The sequence below is a fragment of the Herpailurus yagouaroundi genome, unplaced genomic scaffold (assembly GCF_014898765.1).
Source record: "Herpailurus yagouaroundi ecotype Mexico unplaced genomic scaffold, PumYag 139, whole genome shotgun sequence".
NCBI classification, from domain to species: domain Eukaryota; kingdom Metazoa; phylum Chordata; class Mammalia; order Carnivora; family Felidae; genus Herpailurus; species Herpailurus yagouaroundi.
In genome coordinates, this window is record NW_024412394.1 from 55,854,808 (window position 1) to 55,878,524 (window position 23,717).

Below are 23,717 nucleotides of genomic sequence, written 5' to 3' on the forward strand. Positions count from 1 at the left end.
AGTCCAAAAATAACCAACACTAAAGAATATGCTGCTTTAGAGATAAAGCAAGCATTGACTTTAGGTGGAGAATGAGGAAACAGAGGGATTCTAGGTATATCATACTTTTTAATTCTGGTAGTAGGTCCATGGGTATTCAATTTTTTTAACTTATAAATATCCTTTATGCATTTTTATATGTACAATGTACTTCACAATAAATGTTCTTTTAAAAAATTACATACTAAAATCAGTTTCAATAGCATATTCTGAACTTGACCACGTAAACAGTGAACATTCACATGGTCTCATGAAAACAATTTACCTATTCAATCTTTACCTACCTGTGACATTCCATGCCAAACAAAGATATGGTTCTTATTCTCTGAGATATTACAGAGGGGAATAATATTCACCTAAACAAAAAATTCATCCTGAAGCACATACCAAGGGAACAGAGAACCTCAGAGAAACGAGGAAAGCAAATTATTTCAGCGAAGAAAACAATGCCTGAAAAAATAACTGGCCCAGAAAATATGTTTGGTACATATGGGTTTACTTTCTCTTTCCTTTAACATCCAGGACCAAATCCTAAAAATGAAAAATATACATGAAAATGCAAACGTGACTCTGCCTTCGTTAGGGTCATGTCTGATGGCTAACTGTCACTACGGTCATAAAAACAACGTTGAGAATTTCTCTACGTTTAACCATCGGTCTACACATGACCTTTTCCTGGGTTGTACCTATTTTAGTATCTCATTTTTTCCCTAGAAGTGACTATGTTTCTGTGATGGCCAGAGTGATATTTATCTGGTTTCAAAAGGTAATTTCTGGTTAAGATGAGGTTTCAGGGGCACCTGGGTGGCTCAGTCAGTTAAGCATCTGATTTTGGCTCAGGTCATGATCTCACCATTCACGAGTTTGAGCCCCGCGTCGGGCTCTGGGATGACAGCTCAGAGCCTGGAGCCTGCTTGGGATTCTGTGTCTCCCTCTCTCTCTCTGCCTTCCTCCCAGTCTGTCTCTAAAATAAAACAAAAGCATTAAAAGATTTCAAGATGAGGTTTCAGATTATTGACAGAGAGAAAAATACAGATGAACATATAGGTAAAATATAGATATACAGACACACACATATACTCAGGACACTAAGAGTCCCAGAGTTGGCAGCAAAGGACAAAAAGCAGAATATTTTCAAATCTTAGAGATGACTACACAGGAAACAGTATCTACTCGTTCTACCATGCATCAGATTTGCAGGCAGGAGGTCAGACGGTAATACAGTAAGGAGGCTGAAAATGAAAATGGAGTGAACAGGGGTGGGGGGCAGAGAGAGAGTGAAAGAGAATCCCAAGCAGGCTGCACAGTGCCAGTGAGAGACCGACATGGGGCTGGAACTCACAGACTGTGAGATCATGACCTGAGCTGAAACCAAGAGCCGGACATTTAACTGACTGAGCCACCCATGTGCCCCAAAATATTAATAATTGTTATCTGTTGGGGTAATTTTCCTTTTTTTCTTTTCTTTTGATTTGGGGTTTTTTGATTTTGTCTGGATTTTCTACATGTTCTATGATGAACATGTGTCACTTTCATAAGGAAAAAATATCTATTATAGCATAAGGATAAAAAGTAAATATTTGACAGGCCCCTGGGTGGCTCAGTCAGTTAAGCCTCTGGCTTAGGTCATGACCTTGTTGTTCCTGAGTTCTAGCCCCTCACTGTCAGCACAAAGCCTGCTTGGGATTCTTTCTCCCTCTCTCCCAGCCCCTCCCCCACTCTCACTCATGCTCTCTCTCTCTCAAAATAAACATTTTTTTTAAAAAAGAATAAATATTTGAAACTTTACAAAGCAACTATTTACAAAATATGGAAACAAAAATGAGAAGTTCCCAACATCATTAAACCTCTCTGTGGGAACAAATGTACCCAAAGCCTATCATGGAAAATGGGGGAAACTTTCAACCCAAACTCCTTTTATTAAAGAGCTCAATAATTCAAAAAAAGGAAACATGTTTGAAGAAATACTGAGTGGGAACTAGCTGAAAGAATTAAAGAACAGACTTTCTGCTACTGTCAGACAGTAAAACTTCAGAAGGCACTACTATTTGTGCAAACTTAATCAAAATGGAGCAGAAGGTGGCCTGCTTCACACACAGCCTAGAAGTAATGGCAAAAATAAGCTAAAATGATGAAAAGAACAGATTTTTATTACAAGTAAACACTTGTGGTTGTGTACAAAATGCAACATTTTTCCCTCTGGAAGACAATGGATGATCTGGCTGGAGTCGCCCCTTTCCACTCCACCTGCCTGTGAATCTGTATCCTCCGGAGATGATCTTAGATCAAAAACCCTGCAGCTGACACCCTCAGCCACTGTACTGAACACCTGACATGAATGTTAGTTAACTGATTCTTAAGTAACTTTCAGTTGAAACTCCTATTCTGATCCAACTTCAAGCATCTTTAAACGCCTGCGAATGTTCTTTCTCTAAAATTTATTAAAAAAAAAAAATAGGAAGAGGTGGAGGCATCTGCTTTCGAAAGGCAGCAGCTAGAATAAGGTATCACGTCCCTTCTTCAGCACCACATCCTCAAGGCAGAACTTTAGAATTTCTACATAAAAAATTTTTGCCTAAAATATTTTTTCAAGGCTTTAATGATATAGACAAGACTTAGTCAATTCAGAGAAAAGCTTGGGTCAAAAGCCCCAAATGGTATGTAAAAACTTACGGTTAAAATGACACATAAAATTACACTGAAAATTACCTAAAAATTGATTAACATACATGCCAAGTGATTGGTTATTTGTACACTATCCAGCTGGGGATGTTTTTCAATCTAAATTGGGCCTGGGAGAATATAATTTCTTTAGAACTAGCACTCAAAGGAAATACTGATAATAATAGTGTTATTATTAATTTCAACATGGGACCACTAGATTACCCTCCTAACTGCAAATACACCTCTTCTGCCTAAGATCTGAGAGCTATTTTAAAATCCAACCTTCCCAACTTTTCCTTACATTTTTATTAAACATGAATGAGCTTTCCAGTATATGAAGCTACAGTTTCATGCTTGAATTTTCTGAATCTTCTGTCACAGACACAGAAATGGGAACAAATTACTTTTACCAATTCTGTCCGTATTTGCCAGCATAGAGGCTAAAAGGCACTTTATCCTATGTGTCGAAGTCAAAGACTGGAACAGCTCACTGTCAGCTTCAGAAACCATTTTTTATGAGCATGGCACACTGCCTCAAGCCAACTAAACACTAAAGCATGTTGGGCTGCCTAAACTGCAAATTATTTGGAATGTTCTCCATGTTTTGTGGTTGTGAAAGTACCTATTTTGTGGATCATCCAGTTAAAATTATGGCCACATTTGACCTTAAACAAAAAATTCCCAGGAAACCGAAACTATAATCGACCAAGATCCCAACATTTCTGAAAGACCATGATCTCAGACTCATGATCAAACATCTCAAATCTTATTTTTTAAAAGCCAAAGAGACACAACATAAACTCTGTGAAACACTTTAGTGTCTGTTTCAAGTAAACACTAAGAACTCACCCTAAAATACACCTCATACTTGCCAAAAAAATAAAATAAAATTGCCCCCTGTAACAAAGGGCATATGTGGCAAATATAAACACAAATATAAACATACATTTTTTAAAAACGCCTAGAAAATAAAGCAAAAACCTGTCTAAAAGATTTCATTTCTAATTTTCATACACATATGCTGCAATGTAGCAGCTTCAGGTGTGGAATGTGAGGAAGAAATACTCCAAAGCTTGTAGTGATTAGAGCACTGGATCATAGCTATTATTTTCCCAAGCATTAATGGGTACCTGTCTCAAATCAAATACTTAGGACATTGTTTCACAACTTGGAGTGCCAAAACTTCCCAAGCTTTGCCTCGCATGCCTTTGAGATCTACTCTCTAAGTCTCAGGCCTATGGAGAATGCCCTGAAGGTCATTTTTGAAGTGTTAAAAAAAGAAAACATCATATTGACAAGCCAATTTTTTCCTAGGGATTCTTCCACTGAAGATAAATTACTGAAGCATAAGAAATGCCTGGTTCAATCATCCACTGATGGGATAATTCAGTCCATTTTAATAAACATGTGGTTAAGATCATTGGCATATGGCTTCCTGGTCCAAGCTTTGTGCAAGAACAAGAACATGTGGGAAGATAGTATTTTTTAACTTAACTTGATACTGATGAAATTGATGAAAATGCTGAAGAGATGACAAGGCTTAAGAGGAAGTATTTTTAGCTTCTGATCTTTCATACCTGTGTTCCTGGTGCATGTATATTATCAAGTACCTGAACAGTTTTCCCTGTTTTAGATATACAGATATATAAATATGTAAGTATAGATAGATGTGGACTATTTAATTATATATATAAATTTGTGATATATATATAGTTTCAAAAAGAAGCATTGAGGGACACCTGGATCACTCAGTAGGTAGAGCATGCAATTCTTGATCTCAGGGTGGTGAGTTCAAGCCCCACGTTGGGTGTAGAGATTAATTTTTTTTTAAAAAAGCATCATTCATAAAACAATCTCTCACATCAAATAAACCATATATAAAATCTCAAAATTGTTAAATTTCCTAGAAAATTGTAAATTCTAGGAGCTAAGTCCCATTCACCTTGGAACCCCAAATTCTTAATGCAGTTCTCTCTTGTCTGGACTCAAGCAAACTTAAGGTAAAGTGGTAACTTCAGTTAGGATCTTAAGTATGTGACTTTTTATAAGCAAATTTTTTCCCAAGAACATTCAGTTTGCTGTCAATTTTCAGAAAATGCTGGGATGGTGAGTTCTAAGTTTCAGTTCTGGTATACTTGAGAGCAAAGTAACAAAATTTTGCTCAGAGATAAAAATTTACATACCTAACAAGATGTTATAATATTAATGATTATCCTGTAACGATTTCCTTTCAAAACTTCACCACCTCAAATGTTTCCTATAATACTCCCTCTCTATTTTGGTAGTATTTTTTCACAAAGAGATTATCTGTAATGCATATAACTAAGAATTTAAATACTTATGACATTCTTTTCCTTAAACAAGCTCCCACATTCTATTTTAATTGTTTAAAATAATCTGGATGATGCAATCAATTATATCACTAAAACTTTGGCTATGCAACACTTCACAAAATGTAGGGACTTTTCATCAGCATCTTTGATTTGCAACTGACATCAGATGTACACAGTGTGAGAGAAGACAGAAAGAGGAGTAGACAGGTGTAGTAGAGACTTGGAGGTGTGAGAAAATGGGCTTCCTTCACCCACAGGACACATGAAAAAAGAAAACGTACCCATTTGTGTAATAAATGTACTCATATATTAGGTTTCATCAAATAATTACACGAATTACATACCTTATCCAGGGGTAAAATTGTCTGAAGTAATGTTGGATTATGCAAGAAACATCAGGGTTTGTTTTTGGTTTGGGGTTTTTTTTTATGATTCTTAAAAATACTACCCTTAAAATTAGTTGGAGCCTTTTAATCTAACACATAATGAAAACCATATTCACCAATAAGCAAATAAATAAAGCGAAAATCCTATTTTAAAAAGGTACAGTTAAAACCTTGCCGAAAAAAAAAAAATGCATACCTACTACGGGGGATACCTGTATTCCATAAGTGTCCAGACCAAATCTAAATATCTTACCAGAGACGAAAGGATCAGTTTGAAATTTTGGGTCAGACCTAGAGGGCATATCATAAAGATATATCTCTGGGGGGTTTTGTACTTGTCTGTGTATGTTCAGTACGTCAAGGATATTAGAGAGGAGAAGGAGAAGGAGAAGGAAAGAAAGAATGTTTCAAAAGGGGCGGGGAAGAGAGGACTAAAATCAGGGCGACGCTGAAAACCGACCAGGGCTGAAAGACAGACACACAGCGCCGCAAGCTTACCCACATCTAAGAGGCAAGCTCTTAGAACTGTTAGAGCTCCCGGGGAGCTTCCGGACTTGGGCAAACGAGGTCCATTTCACGCCTAAAGAGAGACGAGAGCACAGTGTAAAAGTTCAAGAGGATTCCATCCCCTTCCTCTCACTCCTGGCACTTAGCTTCTGGAGGAGAAAGCCCCGCCGAGCAAAAGCTGGCGCTGGGGGCCAACCTGCAGCCGCCCAGTTTCCTAGAAGGCCCAACTGCTCCAGCGGGCAGGGGATGGCGCCAGGGGGCGCCGGGAGGCGAGGCAGGCGGCACCCAGGGAAACCGAGTCCCAGTCGGGCCCCCACCGTGCCGCGCGGGCTGCCGCAAAACCTTCCCGAAAACCCGAGCCTCTCCTGCACAACTTCGGTCTAAGCAAGCTGCTTCTCCGCCGCCACTCCGCCCGACAGCACCGCCTCCCCAGCGCCGCGGAGCGACGCGCTCCCGGCGGGTGGCTACCTGTCCGGGGGGCCGCGGACCCCAAGTCTCACCTCATACAAAGGGCTGCGCGCGGGCGCCTGCAGCAGAGCCCAGGGAGCATGGCCCCCTCCAGTCCCTCCCGGAACTTTCCTGACATAGCACTTCTCTCCGCTGCAGAAAACGACGCTTCGAGGCAGAGGAGGAGGAGGAAGAGGAGGAGGCGGTGTGGCGACCCAGGCGGCGGCGGCGGCGGGAGCTAGAGCAGAAAGTGAGGAGCATCGCGGGCGAGCGCCGCCGCCTCCCAATCTGCCGAGGGGTTCCCGCCCCCAGGGTAACCAAAGCTCCCTCTTAAAGGCGCCCGCCGCGTTTCAGGACGTGAGGGCTGGGGGAGGAGGGGAGAGGGGGCGGAGGCAAGTAAAGAGGGAGGGGGCAGGCGGCGACGCTGAGATTCTGGAGGCAGCCGTCCAGCCTACCCCAGGGCTGCTGCGCTCGCGGGTTTCCGGCCGCTCCTCCCGCTCCTCGCCGGGTCTGGTCGCCCCTTCGCCTGGGCAAAGGTAGGACAAGTGCTGGCACCCAGCACCCGAGCGCCGCTCCCGCCGCCGGCTTGCGCCCCACCTTTGCCCTGGAACGTAGCCCAGTCTCCTAACCGCCCCCATCCTTTTAGGGTCCTGCCTTCCTGACCCCCTCCGCAGCGCCGCTGTCGTCCGCGCCCCCAAAGCCCTTGTGTGCCGCTGGCGACTGCCCAGTGGAATTGCGTTCCCTCACGTGTGTCAGGCATGTCCTCTCTATCTTCCACACAGTGGTGAGGGTCTCCCCGGGAGCGCTGAACACTGAAATAACCAAAGGCCAGGCCAGTAGGGTCCCCTAGACTGACCTCTGAAAGTGTCACTGGCAAATGGCATGGGAAATTTACCAAATGTCCTGCTTTGTCCTATGCTTTGTTCTCTTCCAATGGCCAATTGCCAGATGGCCTCCAACTGGATTACTAGAACAGTTGACTTTCATCAACAGAGATTAGTTGTAAAGATCCCCAAACTCAGAAAGGCCCCCCTGAAAAGATACCACCTTAAGACCTAAATGACGCTGGGAAGGGGCGCCTGGGTGGCGCAGTCGGTTAAGCGTCCGACTTCAGCCAGGTCACGATCTTGCCGTCCGTGAGTTCGAGCCCCGCGTCGGGCTCTGGGCTGATGGCCCAGAGCCTGGAGCCTGTTTCCAGTTCTGTGTCTCCCTCTCTCTCTCTGCCCCTCCCCCGTTCATGCTCTGTCTCTCTCTGTCCCAAAAATAAATAAACGTTGAAAAAAAAATTTTTTTTTAAAAATAAATGACGCTGGGAAATATTACTTTCAAGTGACAAGTGATACTATTTTTCCAACTATCATCAACATTTGTGATCACTGCCGAGACCACAGTGGGGTATGCGCAGTGTGGAGTTGCCCCAGAGACACACAGCATCAGCAGCCATCAGCCTTAGGAACAGACCATGGTAACAGTGGGTGTGGGCAGCAGAGAGCTTCTTTTTCTACCTCATGCCTCCAGCTCTTGCTTCTTAGTACCTTGGGGCCTCAGGATAGGGTGTCATTTGTATCCTGGTACCCTGCACAGTGTCCTCTGGCTGACCTGGAGATGGGCCCTCAATTCAAGGTGAAGATCCAGCCTGGGCTACAAAGAACTCCCCCGACCCCTGCCAGGGGACGGACTCAGAGGGAGTGGTAGTTTCTCCATGCACACAAAAGCACCAGCATCAAGGAGCCTGAGACTGGACCTCAGTTCTTCCTCTCCTGCCACCTGCAGCTGCATAACAAGCACATGCTGACTTGTGGAGGAAAAGGACAAGGAGACAATGTGCAAAAGATTGGAGCAACTTCTTTTATAATGTGGAGCAGAAATATGCCTTGGGCTCTCTAGAAGCAGGAGACTGTGGTCGTTGAGCCATGGTCCTTGATCATGACCTGAGCCAAAATCAAGAGTCAGAGATTTAACAGATTGAACCACCCAGGTGCCCCAGGAGATATCTTCCTATTATGATAAACTCCCATATAGTCAGGATAATTGGATGTAATAAACACCCAACTCAAAGTGACTTAAGAAAACCTACAGTGGAAGAGGTTGGAATGTATTGGCTCACATGCTTAAAAAGCCAAGAGTAGATCTGGGGGTGTAAAAAAAAAAAAAGGAGAAGAAGAAGAGGAGGAGGAAGAAGGAGAAGAAATTGTTTTTTAAATCTTTTTTTTTCTCCAGATGCTCAAAGAATGTTAGGACTCCATTTCTCTCCATATTGTGGCTGTGCTTTCATTGGACTAGTTTTGTTTTCTCTAATAAGGGCCTAGACTGACAGCCCCAGCATTAATTTCTCCTCCAACCTCCTTAGCAACTGATCCCACTAGCAAGGAATAAGTCTTATTGGACTAACTTGGGTCCTACACTCATCTCTGAACTAAGCATTATAACTGTGGGTTTGAACATACCCTGCAGATTGGGGTCACTTGACTGTCTGAAAAAGATCAAGGGAGCTTTAGTGTCCACCACACCCCCCCCACACACACACACACGTAAATCACATGAACTGAATGGGAGAGAGGAGGTTTCCCAAAGGAAAATTTGTTTTGCCAACAAAGAGAAAATGAATGTTGAGTAGATAAAGACCGTAGATGACCCACTCCCCACAGCCCCCCATTTCACACACACACACACACACCCTCACCCTTGCACACACTCACAGCCCCTTAGGGACTGACTAGCTCTCTGTGTCTTCTGCCAATAGCCTCAGGACCAGAAGAATGCTGATGGTCATGGGTTGTAAGTAATTGAATCAGTTATCCACATCCTTTGACCTCAGAAGCCCTGGGAAAGTGCTCAGTGATGTTTAACAACCACTTGCAAACAAATGGTGTCTAGGACGTAATTGTATTCAATCATTTTTTTTTCTATCCGCATGCCCCCACCCCCCCATTCCTTGTTAAACTTTATGTTATTATATAATCAATTCAACTTGATAAGGGCCTATGGAAATTTCTTATTACCTATACAGTATGTTCATTCAACTTGAAAAAGAAATGTGGCCTGTGAATAATCACATTTCAGTATCCAAGTGACACAGGGCCCAACTTCATTTCAAACTCCAATAAGTTCTTCTTTATCTGCTCAGAGATAGCACAGAGGAGTTTATATTTCGCCTACCAAAAAATGCCAGTTTCAGCTTTTTTTCTTCCCACCAAAAACTTTTCTTGTGGTTGCTCATAAAAACGTTTTATATTTTCTTCCTTCATCTCTCTATTTTATGAAGTTTGTACGTATCATAGAAAGATAGACTTAAAAACCTGGAAGAGGCTTTATAATTAACCTAAAACATCCCAGTTTATTTCATAGATAAAGAAATAAAAGCTAAGAGACTGACCTAAGGTCATACAGCTGTTTTTAGCATCTGTGACATGTCCAGCTCTGCTACACATTTCAAATAATATAGATACAAAAGTATACAACATAGTCACTGTCCTTAGAGAGTTAAATTCAGCCAAGGAGACATTAACCATCTAAGAAGACAAATTCAGAGAATCACAGTATATCATACAATTTAGGATTTAAAAAAAAAATGTGTGATGAGCTCAGTGTGTTAACTATAAGCATTGAAATAAGAGACACATAAGCTGGAGTAGTCTGGGAAATGCTTTTTAGCCAGGAACTACCTTGACAGCCTCTAAAAAATACATAGAAAAAAAATGGGCTTCCTATGTGAGAAAACAAACAAAATGAGAAGTCAGTGATGAAGTAAAGATCTTGCCATGTGTTTGGAACAGAAAGAAAATACTTAATAAAGATTAAGTATTTAGTATTAGTATTAAAGATTTAGTATTAGTATTAAAACACTAAATAAGATTAAGTATTGTTGTTAAACTTATGTTTTATTATGTTATGTGTTCTCAGCTATAATGTAAATTTTTTTATCTTACTTTGGACTATGTTCAAAAAAAGTTCAAAAGCCCCTAGTTCAGAAGCCAGACAGAGTGGATATGAAACTCTGCTTTGTAGCAGGACATTGATCAAATAACATCTCTCCAGGCATTGGTTTCTTTATGTGCAAGAGATTTTCGGCACTGGCCTTTGTACAGAGTAAGACTATATATGGTACCTCTTATTTGCTGGCTGAATTGGAGATGATTTCATATTAGAATCACCTGAAGAACTTTTTCAAAATCCCAGTACCTGGGACCCACCCTTAGAGAATCAGACATAATTCTAGGATAAGAGTCTGCACATCAGAGTTTCAAAGCTCCCAGGTACAGTCATCTCTGCAAGCCCCTGGGCTGGACCCATAGCAAAATACATCTAGCACCTGAGGAGCCTGGTGAAACACTGCCTATTTCTTCAGTAGGCACATTGATCTTCATGATTTATGTCTCTGTTTCTTTTGCCAAGCAATAGATAGCACGCTAGGTCATCAGCAGAATTCTAACTACTTTTGGCTCTGAAAATCTTCAACTGTGGTGCAAACTGCTTGTGGTTTATCTCAGTCAGTAGCACAGCATGGATCCTGAGTCATAATCTCTTATGCATCTCTCCAAGTATACAATTTATGGTCAGTTAGCAGTATACAGTAGTTTCTGGAGGTGCTAAAAAGCAGTAAAATACCACCAAAAAATCCCTAAGGAAGAGGAAAAGGGCTAGAAGCAAATGGCATTGGAAATCCATAAGCTAAATAATTAGCAAATGACTCATTAAATTCAGCTATTTTCATCCTGACTTTTAATAATACAGTTTCTAAATATACTAATTACTGATGTACTTTTTGTAATCTTACATTTAGGAATCCCTCAGTGTTTATATCTTATACATTTTTCCCCTATACAGTCAGTCCCCTCTGTGTATGAAGTGGGAGGATCTTTCTTCAAATACAAAGTGTCCAAGAGACTCAGAACCAGTTATTCTGCCTAGTTATGTTGTCTGTGTAAAGCTTGACTTTTTTTGTATTTGGTTGGGCAAAGATAATGAACATAGAATACTTTTGAATCTCTCCAAAGAGACAGAGCAACTGAATAAAAATCTTAAAACCTAAAATTTTAACAATTAGACCTTATATGCAACATGATATGACAAAAAAAGGACCCGGAACCACTACCGGGTCTTCTTGCCTAAGAAATGGAAGCTGAATCTAATCAAGCCTCTGGAACTAATAAGAAATATAGGAGACCGAGGATCGAGTTTGAAAACCACCTCAAGGAAGGAATCAGTCAAATCCAGAATGGCAAACATTCAATAGAAAAAATGACCTCGTTTCACTACCAAATCAATGGCACGAAGAAACAGGGGCCTTTAAAGAAGAAAAGAGATTTAAAAATCATAATCATGAAATGTAATGTGTGGACTTTGTGTCCTTTTTTGAACAAACCACCTGTGAAAAGAACCATGAGACTATCAGGAAAATCAGATTATAGACTAAGTATTAGATAGTGTAAATAAGTTACTGTTGATTTTCTTAGATGTGGTAATGACAGAAGAGTTCTATATAAAACAAAAATTTCATCAGAGGTGCATACTGAAGAATTTTAAAATCCTGCTCAAAAAAGCAGAAGGGTAATAGGTGGAAAAATGACTATAATTTTTATAACTGGGAGATGATACATGGAGGTTTATTATCCTTTACTTCTGTTATTGTCTATGCTTGGAAAGTTCCCTAATAAAGTTTGTGTAAAAAAAAAAATTAGCAACTTTCTCTTTGATGTTGAGTTAACCTTTTATTAAAATCCTTCTCTTGATTTTGCTAATCAGACAATGACAAATATATGTGAGTCTGGGCCCGGTTACATCTTGAGTATCTTTAGAAACAAGTTTTCTAGTCTCAGAAGTCTTTTGTTATAATATTTTTGGCCAGTATTTACTAGTCACATTCAAGGCATAGTACTGAACCAAAATAGTGATCAGTGAGAGTCTCTGGGGGAGGAGCCCACAACCATTCCACACAGCTGGCTCTCTGCATCACAGGTGCCCACTCTCCAAGTATCTCTGTGCCTCAATGATTATCTCCAGTGACCAGCTCTGGCTACCTCGATTTGCAATGTCCATGATGAAGTCTACAGGTGAGCCCATAGGAACTAACTGGCTGAATGCTTTTATCCTTTTTGTAAACCTTAGTGAAGACATGATCTTTTGGCCTTTTCCCTTTCCTTACCTTACCCCATCACACTATTTCCCACCCCCCATAGCAGGCCTGCACTCACACGTACACATGTGCACACACACACTCTAAATAAGCATTGCAGAGGTAAGATCCAGCAACCCAAGACCAGTGAGACTAGATGGAGAGCAGCTACTCAGCCTGCTTTTAGTCTGTGTCTTAGTCTGGTGTGTCTCCAATACTTGTATCTGGACTAGTATTGGTTCAATTCAATTTTAGGAGATTCAATTTTAGGAGAATGTAAACTTTATTATGTCTATTTAATTTATTACGAATTGAAAACATAACTATTACAACAGTCTCATGGACATTACTTCTGTCGATGAAAATGGGTTTTTTTTTTTACTTATTTATTTATTATTTTGAGAGAGAGAGTGAGCAGGGGAGAGGGAGAGAGAGAAACCCAAGCAGGCTCCACACTGCCAGTGCAGAGCCCGCGAGGCAGGGCTCAAACTCATGAACCATGAGATCATGACTTGAGCCAAAATCAAGCATAGGACACTTAACCCACTGAGCCACCCAGATGCCCCTGAAGCTGTTTTTTTTTTTTTTTTATGAGTCAATTAAAAAGATTAAGTCAATAAAAGTACAGATATTTTGAGAATAAGACAATATTCATGAAAATGTTTCATATATGACTAAAGGTTTTGAAATTCTGTCTTTATCTATAGAAGGAAAAGAGGCCTTATAGCTCACACACTCAAGCCCAATTGAGCAGGAGCTTAACTGGAAGTGCAAGATAGTAGTAGATATGCAGTAGATAGATAGATAGATAGATAGATAGATAGATAGATAGATAAATCCTGTGAAAATCACAGGTTCTATTTCTAGTGCCGCCATGATGGAGGGACCTTAGGCAGTTGGTTAGTTAACCTCTTAAGCCCTCAGTTTCTTTACCTGTGTATTGGAAATAAGAATGAAGTATTATGAAGAGTAAATAAAACATTCATCTAAATCACTTGGTCTCTGATAGAAAGTTAATGTCCATGCATGTTGGAGCTATGACTAATAACACCAAGTTCATATTTTTCTGGGCATTCTTTTTTTCTTATTTCCTTTTAGAAAGCTTGGAATTATAGCAGCTGATTTTAAATTTTTCCATTGAGAAATATAAATAACAATTTTCTTTTTTTTTTTTTAATTTTTTTTTCAACATTTATTTATTTTTGGGACAGAGAGAGACAGAGCATGAAGGGGGGAGGGGCAGAGAGAGAGGGAGTCACAGAATCGGAAGCATGCTCCAGGCTCTGAGCCATCAGCCCAGAGCCTGACGCGGGGCTCGAACTCACGGACCACGAGATCGTGACCTGGCTGAAGTCAGACGCTTAACCAACTGCGCCACCCAAGCGCCCCATAAATAACAATTTTAAATATCACTGTCACTAACTGAGATTTTTTTCAGCATGTATTTTTTGACCAGTGAAGTGGTTCTTACCTGCTGATAGTAAGTTGTATCATCTATCTTTTTTAAAGTAATCACTCATTTTTCATATAATTGATACTTAAAAAAAAAAATTATAATTAGCCCTTACAAAGGTATCACTCCAGTAACCTTTTTTTTTTTTTTTTTTTTCAAAAAATAGGCTTCATGCCCAGTGAAGAGCCAAACACGGGGCTTAAACTCAAATATCTGAGATCAAGATCTGAGCTGAGATCAAGAGTCAGATGCTTAACTGACTGAGCCACCCAGGTGCCCCATTATTTCAATAACCTTTAAAGAATATTTAGAAGATATAAAATTTGAGCATTCTAGTTTTTTAAACAAAGATAATGGATAGACACTTATTTGAGTGTAAAGGAATTTTATTCCAATTTGTAGGGTTTTTTGGAAGTCATAACTTAAAATCCTCCAGTTTAGGATAAAAATGACTAAGAGAAAACAATTCTCAAAATTACTGTGTAAAATCATCTTAATTCTTTATTATACATAATTATTTGACATGTAATGTTTGCCTTCTAAAAATTCTCTGCTGATATTAGATACATAACTTATATAGGTAATGGGCAAAGTGGTAAAAAAGAGTCTACCAACAGAAAGGAAGGTATTGAATAACAACGTGGTGGCCATTAAAATACACCAGTCAGCTGTTCTACTGCAGGAACTTGACCTCACTGCCCTAAAGATCCAGCCCTGCATTCACTAAGGTCACACTCCCCTTGGCCTGTTCTCAGCCAATGACAGAGAATGGCTGGGGCACTGCTGTTGCCCATTCCTGCAGACATAGAACTCCTCTAATGGGCAGCTTTGGCTCCAGGACTCCTCATCAGCCTGACCAAAACTTTCTGAGAACTGTGCTACAGTCTGAGATTCTTCATACCCAACCCTCCTTCCTCCTCGCTCTCCTTGCACACTCCTGAGACCTACATCGTGGTCTGAAGGCTCTTACTACTTCCTACTTCCTCTTCTTTATCTTTCAGTGATATTGCCACCAATAAATTTCTGATGCATCTCATCCCATCCTAGTGCCTTCTTCTTGGTGGATAAAGACATGTTTGTTATTCAGATCACATGAATCTGACAGCTAGGAAACAATTTGAAGAACATAATTGAGGTTTTATTAGAAACTATAGGAAAGTTGTAGCAGAGCCAGCTTAGGGAAGCCACAAGGAATTAGTGTGTACTTATTTTTCTGAATACAGAAAGACTTCTTTGAAAGACCATCATGTGTGCACATTATCTGTGGAACAGTGAGAAGCCATCTGCATCTTTAGAAAAGGTGTGATGTGCTTGCAGTGAGACAGAGACCAGCATCAAGTGCTGCCTGGAAAAGAGGGCTAAGTGTATCGGCTTTATGGAGAGAGAAAGAAGAGAACACGAAACAGAAAAAGTAAAAACTAACTTAGGATTCCTGTTTTGGTAAGTCAAAGAGATAACAGCAGTGCCCACTAGAAGAAGAGAAAGAAAAGAACTATTTTTAACTCACTGGAGAAGGGGTTGGGGAAAAGGGAAGAGATGATTCACTGAACAATGTTCACCAGAATTCTCCTAAGCAGGAATGTGTCATTGTTTGGGAGAATAAATTGATGAGGTCACATCATATAAGCGAGGCCATTGAGGCTTAGATAACAAACATGTGTCAAAACATTCCAGAAGGGAGAAGCTGGGTTGCATGGACAAGGGATGGGATGCTATTGCTCCTGAGATTAACAAGGATAGAGACGAGTGAAGAACCAAAGACAGGAGGAAGAAAGAGAGGGAGAAGCCCTGGGACTAGGTAAGGGGAAGCATCAGTGAAAATCCTCAGCAGGGGGTTCCTCAAAGCCTTGTGAGAACTCTGATAAGAGCAGTGTTGCCTGTAGTTATTTGTGTTACAAGACCCCAAACCATTCCTTCATTCATCCTCTCTCCAGAAATTCATTAATGTCTGACTAAGCTGCACATGCTTTTAGGGACTTGTTTTTGTTTGTTGTTTGTTTGCTTTAAGAGAAGTCAAAGCTGAGGAGTGGTTGGGTGGCTCAATCAGTTAAGCATCTGACTCTTGATCATGACTCTCAGGTCAAGATCTCATGGTTCGTGGGCTTAAGCCCTGCATCAGGCTCTGCACTGACAGCTTGTAGCCTGCTTGAGATTTTCTCTCTCTGTCTCTCTCTCTCTGTCTCTCTCTCTCTCTCTCTCTCTCTCTCTCCCTCCCTCCCCCTCCCCCACGCTCTCTTGCTCTCTCTCAAAAATAAATAAACTTTAGGGGAAAAAAAGAAAAAAAAAAGAGAAAGAAGTAAAAGCTGAGAGCCCCATCTGGGTCCACAGGGTAGAACAGAATCTCTAAAGTAGCAGAAGCGTGGGAAGTAGATGTGAGCAGACTTCATAAACGCTTTAGGAATTCTCAGAACTCTTGAGAAGGCTTCTGACTCCCATGGCCATGAATTTAGGGCTGGTGGTATTGAGCTCATTTGATCTGGCTCATAAGAAGACAAGGCCCTGTTTGAAGTCTGGGTGACATTTACTATCACACAACAGAACTATAGAATTCTTGAATTCATCTTATACAACATCTTTGCTCTTGAAGGTTAAGGGATTGAGGCATAGAAGAGGCTTAGTTCCTTTAGAAGCAGATCCTGAGAGGATATGAGCACAAAAACTTAATTTAGGAGGTGGGAAAATGAGACTGGAAGGGAAGAATCATCAAAGGGTGTATGTTCAAGTAAACTTCCACTGTATTCAGGTAGAATCAATACTGCTGACGAACTCTGGAGCCAGTACAGAGCAAGCATTTCAGAGTTATCCTGCCCAAGGATGAGGGAGCTCGATATTTAGCTCCTACCAATCACTAGTTGAGTGGGAAGTGGTAATTTTCTAGAACGTCTAGACTCTCCTGTGCTGGGGCAGAACTCTGGGGTTCCAGAGGTGTGAGAAGGCTCTCAAGCAGAGATGCAGGTTCCGACAATCAGAAGTGTAGCTAGCATGCATGGAAATATGATGTGCCAGGGGAACTGGCAGGGCACTGACAGCATCTGCTACAGGATGGTAAAGGGACTCTCCAGGAATCTCACAGAGGAGTCACAGAGTCAGGACAGGAGACACAAGCATTGGGGTTGGAGGTGGAGAGTGGTAGGATCTGGCTGAGACTTAGACAGACCTGGATTTGAATCCCAGCCCTGTTCTCTAGATTCTGGGCAATCTTAGAAACCTACTTAGCCATTCTGAGCTTCCAACTGCCTCATTTGAAAACTGGGGATAACTAGCTTGCAGGGTTGGTGAAAGCTGAATACAGAAATATTTGTGAAAGAAATAGCAAATTGCCCAGAAGACACGCAATAAATGGTGACTAATATTTTTTTTTAGAAAGAGAGTGAGAGGGAGAGACAGCATGTGTGAGTGGAGAGAGAGAATCTTAAGCAGGCTCCATGCCCAGCACTGAGCCCAATGTGGGGCTCAATCCCCACCATTGAGATCATGAGATCATGACCTGAGCTGAAATCGAGTTGGATGCTTAACCAACTGAGCCAAAATGGTGACTAATATTAATAAGTATTATTTTATTAAATAAGATGATTTTGATAGGGTCATAATTAAGAAACAAAAGGGGGGGCACTTGGGTGGATCAGTCTGTTGAGTGTCCAACTTTGGCTCCGCTCAAGTCATGATCTTGCGATTCGTGGGTTCGAGCCCCAAGTCAGGCTCTGTGCTGACAGCTCAAAACCTGGAGCCTGCTTTGGATTCTGTGTTTCCCTCTCTTTCTGCCCCTCCACTGCTCATGCTCTATCTCTCTCTCTCAAAAACAAATAAACATTTAAAAAAATTTTTTAGGGGTGCCTGTGTGGCTCAATCGGTTAAGCGGCCGACTTTGGCTCAGGTCATGATCTCACGGTCCGCAAGTTCAAGCCCCACGTCAGGCTCTGTGCTGACAGCTCAGAGCCTGGAGCCTGTTTCAGATTCTGTGTCTCCCTCTCTCTGACCCTCCCCCATTCATGCTCTGTCTCTCTCTGTCTCAAAAATAAATAAACATTAAAATTTTTTTTTAATTTTTTTAAAGAAACAAAAGTATGCCTTCAGCCATACTATGGGGAATCTCCCCCTCCTTACCCCTTGACCTTTGATCTCCACCCAATTTCAGTTATTAACATTTTGTACTGATTCTAGGATAGTTCGGTGTGAAATCAAACTTGAGTCTTACACTTGATATAGAACTAAAAACAGGACTCCTTTTAGTAATGAAGACTCCTTTCTTATATATTTAAATTGTCCAAGGATGATATAATGTTGATAGATGTTGAAGCTAGAGTAGAGATAACGTAGGATTTAGTGTATTATTCTTTCTACTTCTGTGTATGTTTGAAAAGTTCCATAACACAAAAATTCATTAAAGTTTATTCTAGTCCCATTAAAACTTTGAACTCACAACCAACATTTCTTAAAAATTAAACATCAGAAAAGTTAGACACAGATTTTTATAAAGAAAGATGAAACTGAAAAGAATTGTATTATTTTCTGCTTTGTTATTTTTGTTAGTTTTTAGAACAAGCTAGCCTTATATACGGGGATGTAAGCATGAATGAGTGCAATTTAATCAAATTACATTTGATGACAGTTCAATAAACAAGCATTTCACTTAGGATGGGAAAAAAGAAAGAAGAGGTATCTTTTTTTAAGTTCACAGGCCCCTATTTAAGGATATATTTCTGTAATGACTTATCATTAAGAGAAACAGTGGAGGGGGGAGATGAACTTAAGATCAAAGTTAAAAGTTCTTCTTAGACTTTTCTCTGGACACATTATATGTATTTTTTTGGTTTTTTGTTTGTTTTTTGAACTAGTGGTCCATATGCGTTGGAAGGTAACTTTACAGCCAGATCTACTTTGTTTTCTCAAAACCATCCTTTCCGTTATCTGGGTGAATCAGATTTTAGAATTAAATAGTGATTTTTCTTTTTTTAGTTTTTTTTTATGTTTATTTATTTTTGAGAGAGAGACAGAATATGAGTGGGGGAGGGGCAGAGAGAGAGGGAGACATAGAATCTGAAGCAGGCTCCAGGCTCTGAGCTGTCAGCATAGAGCCCAATGCAGGGCTCAAACTCATGAACCACGAGATCATGACCTGAGCTGAAGTTGGACACTTAACCAACTGAGCCACCCAGGGACACCTGTAATTTTTCTTTTTAATATTAAGTCATAAATAAATTACTAATATCAAAGGCTGAGATACCTGAAAATCAAGAAGGAGGGATAGTATGAGATACACAAAAGTGAGAATAATTGTTTAGAATTTTTTCAGTTTATTTATTTTCAGAGAGAAAGAAGTGGGGAGGGGCAGAGAGAGAGAGGGACAGAGAGAATCCCAAGCAGGCTCTGCACTGTCAGCACAGAGCCCAACATGGGACTCCATCTCACAAACCAAGAGATCATGATATGACCCAAGATCAAGAGTCAGATGCTTAACCAACTGAGCCACCGAGACACCACTAGAATTTTAAAGTTATTGTACAATATCTCTTACAGCAATTCTCCCTCTAAACCAGTTCTTCCCTCAGTCATATCATTCAGTGCCCAGCACTGTGGGAAGTCAACAGTGAACAAAACAGTCAAAACTATTGCCCTCAGGGAGTGTATGTTTTCCTGGGCAGATACAATAAACACAATCAATAAGTGAAATATATGGTATTTTACAAGGTGACAATTACTATAGAGGAAAAGAAAGTAGGAATGGGAGATCAAGAGGGTTGGAGGAAAAATTAATAAATATAACCACAGAGTGGTGGACCAGTGACTATCTGCAGAAAAATGCCCCAGGCATAGGTAAACACAAAGTGAAGCCTCCTGCTGAGGGGCTGGAATGGTCAAGGAACAGCCTGGGGACGAGTGTGGCTGGAGAAAGGGAGAGAAGAGTAGATAAGGTCGTAAATGTTGCTGAAAGTTTGTTTCAGTGGAACATTAGTCCTTTGGACAATTTGGGAAATACTATAGTCTCTGTTCCTTTTGCAGAATCACATCATCTGCACGTTACATGAACTAAGTCCTGCCAAAAGCAATCTGTTTAACATTTATAACCCATGCAATGGACTGAATATTTGTATTCCTCCCAAATTCATATGTTTTAATCCTAACACCCAGTGGGATGGTATTTGCTGGTGGGGACTCTGGGAAGTGATTAGGTCATGAGGACGGAGCCCCCATGACTGGGCTTAGTGCCACAACCCCAGAGGACTGTCTCACTCTTTCTGCCATGTTGAGGACACAGCCAGAAGACAGCCAGCCGGCTGTGAACCAAGAATCAGGCCCTCACCAGCACTGAATCTGCTGGCTCCTTGATCTTGGATTTTCGGCCTTCAGAACTGAGAAATAACTGCTTGCTGTGTAAGTCACCCAGGATATCATAATAATTTGAACAGACCAAAACAACCCAACATTTCTCAAACTTTCCTGACCACAGATCTCTCCTACATCAAACACCTATTTTTGGGATACACATTTTGAGAAAGATTTTTCTAGCTTATAAACTCTTACAACAAAGTGGATTCTTCTTTGTATCTGGTTACATACATTCTCAATAAATACTTGTTGAATGGATCAACCCTCATTAGGCCACAATTACCTAATGCACAAGCTTATTGTGCCTTAAAGGAAAATGCCAAACTAGTCATTTCCTTTAGGTCCTGTTTCCATGTGCAGTGGGTGCATAAGCCTTCAGTCTCCTTTAGTAAACCTACTGGGCATTTTCCCTCCCCTGTCCTTTCCTGGGTGAGTAAGTTAGGAAGTCCAGCAGCCTGAATATACTCAGTTCAAGTGACTAGCATATACTTCTGTGGCTCAGCCAATTCTGTTTTTACTACAGTCTTTTACTATAGTCTTTTACTCCAGTCTTTTTTTTTTTTCTTTTTTCAGAGAGAGCACGAGTTGGGGAGAGGGGCAGAGGGAGAGAGAGAAAGAGAAAGAGAAAGAGAGAATCGTAAGCAGACTCCATGCTCAGCACAGAGCCTGATGCAGGGCTTGATCCCACACCCCTGGGATCAAGACCTGAGCTGGAATCAAGAGTCAGATGCTCAACTGACTGAGCCACTCAGGTGCCCTGTTTTTACCACATTCTTGACCTGAAGTATCAGATACTCTCCTGGTTATTAAAGAATAAGCCTATCATTGTTTCCCCAGTTGGCTTAGTCCCTCCATCAGCAAGGGAGCCCCAGAGGGGAAAAGGAGGAAGTAATGGAATTTGGCAAAACCTCACACTAACAATAGGCACTCCTCATTCTTCTCCTTCAGACACAGGTAATAGATAGTTAATTTATGTGTACCATATATCCACAGTTTAAATAATTAACAATAAACTAGAAGTGCTTTCAAGAGGCTTATGGAGTATATGTACTATTTCCATTTCTAAGGACATTACATTTATTTCTGAATAGTTAAGAAATTTACAAAATAACAGATACCAATTTAAGTCCTGAAGAATGACCTCTTGTTAAGATAGCAATAACTGCATGAATATCCTTTTTTTAAATTAATTTTATTTATTGATTTTTTAGAGAGAGAGAGGACAAGAGGGGCAGAGAGAGAGAGAGAGAGAGAGAGAGAGAATCTTAAGCAGCCTCCATGCTCATCACGGAGCCGGATGTGGGACTCAATCGCAGGACGCTGAGTTCATGACCTGAGCCAAAATCATGAGTTGGATACTAAACTGAATGAGATACCCAAGTACCCCAACTGCATGAATATTCTTAAAGCACTTAGTGCTAGCCCATGCCTCCTTCGCTCACAACTGGTTATATATTTACTAAGACTATTCCATTGCCAACCGTCTAGGGGATTCACATTCCCACAGGGACTACACTCTTCAGCTGGTTTCATGTGTACATAGTTTGTAAAAAAAAAAAAGGCATCAATTAGTATGGACTTCAGTAGCAAATATCATAGCTCTTAGCAATGTGTCACCTGTGTGACTTTTTTGTTTGTTTCAACCACAGAACTAAGAATATAAAGTTATGTGTATGTTTGTATTGTGTGTGTATGTTTTATATATAAAACTAGGAAAGCATCAAGGCTTTTTGTATTGACTGTTCCCCGACCAGTCTTTTAAAATTTCTGACATAGGAGCCTTGTCTTCTACTATAATTATTTCTAAATAAAAATGGGAATCTAAGTTTTCCTTCATCAGTGTACTCCTCATAGAAATTTTCCTAGGTTCATGAAGTGGGGCAGGGCATATATGAGGATGTTGATCGATGGTTTGTGGTAGTGGAGAGTTGAAGATAACCTGGATGCTCATCATTTGGAGAATTAATGTTAAATGTAGTAGACACATGTAATGAATTACCACACAGTGGTGAGAAATACATGAAAATGTACTGTTAAGTGAAAAATGTGAGAAAGAGTACAATACTCCTTATGTAAATTAAAAGCACATACCTACAAACAGCACTACATACTTCTCAAAGTCCTATATCTATTCAAAGACATTTTTTAAAACATTAAAAGTGACTGTCAGACATCCAGGGCTTGGATCAGCTGGGGTCCTCGGGCATCTTTCTCAGGCATCTTTCTTGGGCATATTTCTATGTAGTCTCTCTATATAGTCTTTCTTTTTATCTGGTTAAATATTCTTTATAGTCTTTCCAGTGTGGTGACCTCAAGATGACCGGACTTCTTACAGAGTGTGCTTTCAGAGTTATATAGTACTGGTTCTCAAACTTTGTCATACAACAGAATCTCAGGAGGGGTTTTAGAAACACGTATGTCTGAGAGACACCCCAGAGTTTCTGGATTCAGTAGGTTGGGTCGTGGTCCAAGAGGTTAAATTTCTAACAAGTGCCCAGGTAATGCTGACATTGCTGATACTAGACTGACACTTTTTGAGAACCAAGCTATAGAGGAAAGCATCTGAAAGCTCAGGGAGATAGGACTCTTGAAATGCTTTGAGCATATTCAATATTTTCAGCCATCTCCTAACCATACCCCTCCAAGAGGCCTCAAGGTCCCCTTGTCACCAAGGCATTAAGAAATGCATTGAGAAGGGGGCATCACCATCTTCCATAGCCCTAGGGTAGCTATCCTGAGCAAACCATAGATGATGGCAGAAGATGCTTCAGTGGATTGGGTTCCCTGATCTCAGTGACAAAAAGTAGAATTCCAAAGTAGTAGATGCTGGTGATGCCATCACAAGTACTTGAACCAACACATTAAATTCAGATTTCCATGTGAGCACACCATGGCAAAGAATTCAGCCCAATCAAGCCTTCTAGTTCATCCTCCTCGAGTGAATGCCATTAGAACTCATTCCCATAAATGTTCCTCACACTTCTGACAATAGAATTTGGTGAGGTACTATAACTGTTGCAGCAGAAATTATGTCCTGATATTTTTTTATCTGGACCGTGTTATGATATAACTCTTATATGCAAACACAGGGACAATAAAAAATAGTGACGGGATAGGTCCTAACAAGAATCAGTATCAGTTTGTGCAACAGATGCCTAAGGTGCAGTCATTGAAAGACTTTGATGCAAAATTAGGCAGATTTCCTGAAGAGCAGGAGAGGACTCCTCTGCCAAAGGAAATTCTCAAAGATTGGAGGATTTATATCTCTCAGCTTCACACGTATCTGCCCAAATATCTATATCAACCCCCTTCTTGCCAGCACCCTTACTTTAATATGAGAGATCAAGTAGAACAGAGCATTTCATTGATGTTGCAACTCTGCAGGCCTAATAATCAGGCCTTGGGGCTCAGGTTCAGCCATATTTACTCTGCAACCTACAGGAGAG

At 40.7% G+C, this 23,717-nt stretch overlaps 1 protein-coding gene and 1 long non-coding RNA gene across 6 annotated transcripts in view; one reads left to right on the plus strand and one right to left on the minus strand.

Moving 5' to 3' along the window:
- GPR63 (G protein-coupled receptor 63) overlaps window positions 1-6,715 on the minus strand; it is a 52,501-nt gene extending 45,786 nt beyond the window's left edge. Inside the window, exons 1-3 of one of the 4 annotated variants that reach the window (XR_005789907.1) lie at window positions 6,430-6,712; window positions 5,921-6,002; window positions 959-1,003 (exon numbers count right to left, since the gene is read on the minus strand). The gene's annotated coding sequence lies outside the window, so the exon portion shown is untranslated. Of the gene's footprint in view, window positions 1-958; window positions 1,004-5,920; window positions 6,003-6,429 lie in introns of those variants that run through there. The other 3 variants (XR_005789908.1, XM_040474210.1, XM_040474208.1) reach the window with 3 other exon arrangements.
- A 79-nt stretch (window positions 6,716-6,794) lies between these two features.
- Window positions 6,795-23,717, plus strand: part of LOC121029806 (uncharacterized) — a 56,356-nt gene continuing 39,433 nt past the window's right edge. For both annotated transcript variants that reach the window (XR_005789910.1, XR_005789911.1), the window contains exon 1: window positions 6,795-6,912. This is a non-coding gene — a long non-coding RNA (uncharacterized LOC121029806). The remainder of the gene's footprint in view (window positions 6,913-23,717) is intronic.